The sequence below is a fragment of the Durio zibethinus genome, chromosome 6, assembly GCF_047325235.1.
Source record: "Durio zibethinus cultivar Kanyao isolate XHJ-2024 chromosome 6, ASM4732523v1, whole genome shotgun sequence".
NCBI lineage: Eukaryota > Viridiplantae > Streptophyta > Magnoliopsida > Malvales > Malvaceae > Durio > Durio zibethinus.
In genome coordinates, this window is record NC_143167.1 from 33554388 (window position 1) to 33561892 (window position 7505).

Sequence of the window (7505 nt, forward strand, 5' to 3'; positions counted from 1 at the left end):
TATATCTATCGTTCAAAGAGGGCACATGATTTCACCTACTGGCTACTACCGAAGCCATGAGGGATTGCAAACATGTCCTGATTTACAAAGTGGGCCACTGTTTTACTCGATGGAGACATAACAATAATATTTCTCAAATACCCCCGTCCTAGCTTCATGGCTGTATATTCCAGCAAATATGGATCTCGTATACAAGATTTTATTTGTCATTTTTTTATTGATTAAATGTTTAATTTAGAATTTAATATTTGAATTTTTTTTCAATTAAAAATATCATCTTTAATTCGATTTAATATAAAATTAAATATTTTGAATTAATTCAAAATAAAATTACGTCATTACAACTTAACATATGCACGTTAAATTAAAGTGATCTTTTTTTAATTATAAAACTTATATATTTATGTTTCTCTCTAATAAAAAAAAGGCATTTCTCTCTAAAAAAAGAATTGCCCAAATTTCTATCGTCATCAGCACCACGCAGGCTGCTGTCTATCACTGCCGACCGCCGTTGACTGTCTTGACTGGTCACTTTTCCATCCCAAAATTTCACCGGATTAATAATGGATCTCGTTTCCAAAAATGGATAAGTGCCTTACGTCGTCATTGCGTGATGATACGATTAATAATATAATCTTAGAGAGATTGACGGATAAAAAAAAAAAATAGGCTTCTCTGTCTGTAAAGAATCCAATTCTTTTTACCTCTTTGTTATAATTACTTACTACTGTAAAAGGAAAGGACCCAATTTTTTAACACCACGTCAGGCTTTTGGGCTTTTTAAGAGAATGACAGAGGACAAAGAAATACTGGTAAAAAAAAGCTTTGATAACAACATTTATGGTTGACATTGCGGCTTGGCAATTGGCATGCATCTTTAATATAAATTTTTCTGTTCAAAATTTTTAAATTTCAAAGTAATTGCTGAGTATTACAAACAAATTATTAAAGGGTCTTTCATCCTATAAGAATTATATAAGAGAATAAAAAGAAATAGCAAAAGCATCAATTAAGGGAATCTTCATTAATTAATTAGTTATTAGTTAGCTCATAATTAAATTTTGATTCATAATCTTCGGCTTGCCCCATTTACAAATTGGCAGGTGGATCATTTCTTGCTCAAAACATGCAAATCATCGCCCATCAACCACTTTTCCAGGATGGCATCGTACGTTTCAATTAAGGTCTGAAAATTAAAATAAAACATCAAATAAAAAAAAATTGAAACATGGGAGGAGAGTAAGAGTAAAACAACAGGTAAGAGTCCTAATTAAGCAAAAGTAATGTGATGTTTGAATGAATGCTGCAAAAGGTAAACTTTAACTGATCAAAGCGGTTAATAAAAACGCAATTTGGCTACGGCTTTCTGTATCTGATTAGAGATCAAGTAGTTGAATTACATAAAAGGGAATCGTGGACCACTTCTGTTCCCCATAGATTCGCATTCTGAAGGATTGCATACGAAGCTTTTGATTTCAAAAATATATATTTATAGTTGAGTAGAAAATTCTTCGAAATTGAAGGTTAAAGGATGGTTTGATCCGATAATTAAACTGTGTTTAGGTGAACAAGTTCAATAATTTTTTATCCAATCCGATGATTAAAATCAGAGCACCACAATCTCTAATAAAAGCACCGTTGAATCACGTTCTTTCAAATTATTGTCAGTAACTAGTTGATCAATATTATCAATAATTGTTGGCCCTCGGTTTAAGTGTTGCTTCCGTAATTGTTGTCAATAATTACCTTTTTTTTTTTTTTTTTCTCCCCTCTTATCTTTAATTTTATATCCTCATTTCCTTCTGGTTTAACTCTACAATTAATTGGGTCATCTCGTTAAAGTAAGAAATATTAATTAATTTTGATTTTCATGTCTTTTGAACCTTAGCACAATATTACTCATGATTTGCCAAAAGGAAAGCCATGTTATATGGTTTCATAGACGAGGGAGGAAGGGAAATATATATATATATATATATATATATATATATATATATATATATAGACACACACACACACATAAAGAACTTAAAAGTTTAAGTTGTAAAATCTATTGAATTGATGAGTATGGTGTGTAAAGCATTTAATTTAAAATTAATTGACAACAAGTGAAGAGGTCAATTTAAATATAAAATTATAAGAAATTAAATATTTTTTAGATATGAGATAATATCACTTTAATAGACACTCATCATATATAGACGAAAATAAAAAAAAAACTTATCATGTGATAGATTTAAAAAAAACAATAAAAAAAAATCTTGACTCTTATAAGATGTTTGAGAATTATCTTATATTCTAAAGGAACTTAAAAGCTATAAGATCTATTGAATTGATGAGTATGATGTATTAAGCATTTAATTTAAAATTAATTAATAATAAGTGAAAAAATTCAACTTAAATATAAAATTTAAAAAAATTTTATATTTATTAAATATAAAATAATATTATTTTAACAGACTTCAATAACATGTAAATGAAAGTGAAAAAAATTTATCACATGATATTTAAAAACTAAATAAAAAAAATTCTAATTTTAATATAATGTTCAAGAATTATCTTATATTATATTGATTCAGAAGTGAATGCCGGATTTGAGAATGTATCCGACATGACATGTTTAATTTTTGAAGTTGTACCAGATACAAATAATAAAAAAAAAAAAAAGAAAAATCCAAGCAACACATTTTTAATGATAGAACATGATCTTTTTGGAATCCTGGGAGCGTGGAACCCATATTTAATTTCTGACGTGAAGAGTCCAACATTTCTGTAATAATAATATATGACAAAAAAACGACCAAAGCAATAGCGTAGTTTGCTGTTTTACGTTAAGAAAAAAAAAAATTTTGCAGTAAAATATAAAGTCTTTTATACATGCAAACATATTTTAATTTGTTGAAATTTATATAATATACATACAAACATGCATGAATCATGATAATTATAAAACCAGACGACGTAATAGGGATGGACTTGGAATTAAACCGACCATGATAGAAAAACACCTTCACCGCGATAATTATATTGTTGAATTTTTTTTTTTTTGAGATTTTCGTGTCCAATAATCATTTTAAATTTTGATTAATCTGAAATTAAATTAAATTAAATTTCATAAAAAAATAAATTCTTTTAAATTTATTTTTTTATTTAAAAGATTTAAAATTGAGATCTTATTTAAAAAAAAGTAAGTTTTTTATCATTCCAATAAATAAATGTTGATATTATTACATGTATTTTATTTTATTATATTTTAATTTATTAATTTTTCTCATGTGACGATATATAAATGTGTCTTACCCATTTTTCATGACAACCGTTCATCAAATATAGCACGTTTCCTTTCGAACAAAGTTCATAAATGAAAGAATGCAGAGGGACCATGTACCTTGATAATCGTTTTGTCACCGTCCTAATTTCTTTTTCACTATAATTTTAAAGTTTGACAAGAAAAGGACTAACGGACAAGTATAGCGTGCAAGTGCAAAATATATGAATTACTGACATTATTGCTTGAGTTTTCATATGGTTATATTACGAGGACTCGACCTAACAATTTTTTGCCAATATTACTATTCACAAAAAAAATTTTAATAAAATTAATTTATTAAAGTTTAAAATTTTAATTTATTATATGAATAAATGAAATTAAATTTTAAATTAAAAAAATAATTTGAGAAAACAAAAATTATATCTTAAACCTTCCTTTTAGTCCAACCATGAAATTTCAACAATACCAACGGTAGGAAAAATCATAAAGTATAAGTTTAACGGGCAAAAAAAAACACCTTAGTTAGTCTTTGCAGAATTTGGGTGTACGTAGGTGATGGGTTAGTCCTCTCTATGCTACAATGACAAAAGAAGAACGTTTTAAAATGATGTAAAGCCACAGTCCCAGGGCCATTAATTTTTGTCAGTTTCGACCCCACATGATATCACTCTCCAATTAGTGAAGCCTTGTCGTTTTGACTGGTAATTATAAAGAGATCTCTCATTAAGCACTTCATATACTTGCTTTATTGTCTCGGGTGAATGCCAATTGTACGTGTAAGAAGATTTATGTATGCATCTGCTTGTATATGAATCTATCTTCCATAAAAAAAATGTATCCTCCTTAGTTTGACTTCTGATCGAAATTAAATGATGGTCGTAGGCTCTTCAAATCCTTCACATATATAACAACAATAAATTAAATTTTATATCCCACAATTTTGAAGTCGATTATATGAAAAATTAAAAAAAGTTTATGTTAAATCATAGTTTTTAATTTTGTTGTACCAATCATTTTTATATAATAACTAATATAAATTGTAAATAATAAGAGTAATAAAATTTTTTTTTTAATGATATGATTCATTCTAAAGAACATTTAGAACTTGAATGGCTATGTTAAAAGTTGAGGAGAAAAGAAAAAAAAATCAAAAGAAAAGAAGGAAAATATAATTGCTTACCTTGTTTTGTCGAAGAAAGAAAAAAACCAAGGCAGATAAATTGATGTTTGAGATGCTGGTTAGTTCCAAAGGCAAAAAAGTCAGATCGTTCAATGATTGGGATATAAATACAAAGGAAGATACTCCGATAGAGCAGGCTATTAAAAGTAATTATGGACCTCGTAGCCTAAATATAATTCCTTCTTTTGGGTTCTTTAGGCCAAATAAAAATTCTTTTGATACATGGGACATGGATCAAATATAATTTATGCAACAATGGGTTGGTGGCTCTTCTCAAAGGAACAGATTACAAGACCTGTCAATTTCAAGGGGTAGAGGGTAAAGAAAAAAGACAAGGAGACGAGTAATGGGCAAAAGTGCAGGGACTAGAAAAATCGTCTCCTGTATCTTTTCATCTTTGGCTCTCATTTATAAAAGGAAAGTTTTAATTGTTTCCAATGCGGTGTGTAAGGTTGAATTGTTCTGTTCCTAACCGATATTTGTACCTCTGAAGCATAGGAATTGAAGAGTTGCCAATGCTATGAATTTGGATGAGGCAAACTGCTGAAACTCGTGAAGTCTACTGACCAACTTCAGGATACCAAAATAAAACAAGTCAACCAATTGACTTTTTCCTCACAACACTGTCTTCCAGGAATTATGTCCAAAAATTGTTGCGAGTTATAATACTCAGTATGATTTCAATCTTCAATCAAACATACTTATTATCCTAAACGAAGAAAAGAAAACAAATATTAGCATGCTATAATACAAAGCAATGGTTCCAAATAAAAGATACATTCAAGATAGACATGCAAAACCTTGCAACCAAGTTCGATCCGTCTCATAATTATTCAATGTTAAATATTGTTCCAAAAGCTTCCATTAAACAAGAAACAAGATTTTATTTGTAGTTAATAATCTATCAAAGACTTGATGGCGACGAAGTTGGCACCACATAATCAACAACAATGACACCATCCAGGTAATCCCTAACCTTCTGCTTCTGTAGGTTCACATACTCTTCATTTCCCTCTGCTGCCTCCATTTCTTTAACTCCAGCAAAGACAGCAACTGAGGCAAGTGAAAAGCCCTTAGCTCTTGCAGGTGAGAAATTCTCCCCAAAAGTGATATGTTGAATACCAGAGATCCCCTCCTTAATCCCTTTAATTACCCCTAAAATCTCACCTTGCACGTCATCAGTAACATTCTCTTTTAGTTTCAGGAAGGTTACTTTGATGGCAGAACTAGGGGGCGGGGACAATGGGGCAGGATCAATATCAGCAACCCAATCAACAGCCATGACATCATCACAGATGGGGAGGACATTTTCCTTGACCACACGCTGGTGATCAGGATGTACGGAATAGGTGTTCAAATCCTCTTTGGACTTGTAACGGCTATGGAGCATGTGGGTAAAATTGGAGATCGGAGATGTGGTGCGAAGGACGGGACCAGCAGTGATGTGAAGGACAGGATCAAGAGAGACCAAGCCATTAAGGCCATTGAGCATCAAGTTGACCTTTGCCTGGTCTGTGTCATCTTTGACCTTGAGAAGAACCACATGCTCAATGATGGACATGGTGACTGAGGATTTAGAGGTTTTGGTAGATAAAGTGAAGGGTCTTTTCAGGCGTTTGGAAGAAGAGAAAGTGAGGGGAAAGAGAGGGCGAGCTTTCAAACACAGCATCAAAATCAACTAGTAGACTAGTAGTGGGAGTAAAATTAACAAAACTTCAATGTACCTGTAAATTTGAGATGATGAATTTCCTTACAACTGTAGATCAAAACTTACAATCAAACACAATTTCAACAAATCCAAAATTTAAACGAACCCTCTTAAAATTATAAGAATCTAAAAGCAACATTAACATTAGTCTATCAAATTAAAAGTGATAAGTACCCATTTGGGAGAAATCCCTATACCATAACACAATCTCTAACAAAAAAAAATAAAAATCAATCAACAAAGCCCAAACCCATTATTCAGAAATGAGTAAAAAGCAGAGACTAATAATCAAAACCCAGTCGATGCAACCAAATGAATCTTTATAAGTTCTCTTTATCAAGAAAAACTAAATATAAAGCTAACAGAAATTTGAAGATTAGCTGAAGCATACACAAACGATTAAAATAGCAGAAAATTAAAATTAAAATTAAAAAAAAAAAAAGAAGAAGAAGAAGATGAGATAGTGGAGTGATACGGACCTGAGAGAAAATATTGCGGCCAAACATTGTGGTGGAATTGGAACGAGAATTGAAGGGAAAGAGGATTCGGACTATGGGGTCTTGGCTTTGTTGACCAAAGAAGGTAAGAGCACGTGCGGGTACGTGGGCCGAAACAAGACTCAGTAGGGACTTGGGCCCATTGTAACATGAGGCCTGGGCTGCCTGGGCTGAATGTTATACTGACCAGGCCATGTCAATTTATTTTGAGATTAAATTTTTTGTTGATATTTTTAAAAAAAATTTACTATAAAATAAGAATTATTATTTTATATATTTTCGGTGAAGTTTTAAAGTTCGTAATTCCATATCCATTACCAATCTTCTAAGTTCTAATCCACATGGCATTTAAAAAAGTTCACTAACGATATATGGGACAATTTTTTATAAAATAAAATAAAATATAAAAAACTAATATCATAACTAATTGAAAATGAAAAAAAAAAATTTAAATGTAACACCAATAATATAATTAATCTATATAGAAGTAAAATCATATATTGTATCATCCAATTAAAATTAAAATCATATTATAATTAGCTTTATATTTAGTTTTTGAAATATATATGTTGTATTTGAGGTATATATTTTGTCATCTAAATTAGGAATTAAAAATGAAAGTGGGATTGTGATAAAAGAGACATGACAAGTGAAGAAAGTTGAGTTAGTGCGCCAACCTTAGACAAAAAGAACGAGTAACCAAATTTGTGGTGGAAAATATCAAACATGGAATGAAAGGAATAAGTTTCCATTCCACCATGAGATGATGTTCTGCATGTCAAGCACGTTCAAACTAAACCACATGCATCCCTCTTGCCTACTCACATGCACATTGCCACATTGGACCTA

At 30.5% G+C, this 7505-nt stretch overlaps 1 pseudogene across 2 annotated transcripts; it reads right to left on the reverse strand.

Moving 5' to 3' along the window:
* Positions 1–5209: 5209 nt before the first annotated feature.
* On the reverse strand, positions 5210–6724 carry LOC111285113 (stress-response A/B barrel domain-containing protein UP3 pseudogene; annotated as a pseudogene). 2 transcript variants are annotated; one of them, XR_016343221.1, is made up of 2 exons: positions 6639–6724; positions 5210–6175 (listed from the first exon to the last, which is right to left on the reverse strand). The product of XR_016343221.1 is annotated as a stress-response A/B barrel domain-containing protein UP3 pseudogene, transcript variant X1 (transcript). The 2 variants fall into 2 exon arrangements; XR_016343222.1 differs by having other exon boundaries at positions 5210–6207; positions 6639–6661.
* Between the last annotated feature and the right edge of the window lie 781 nt (positions 6725–7505).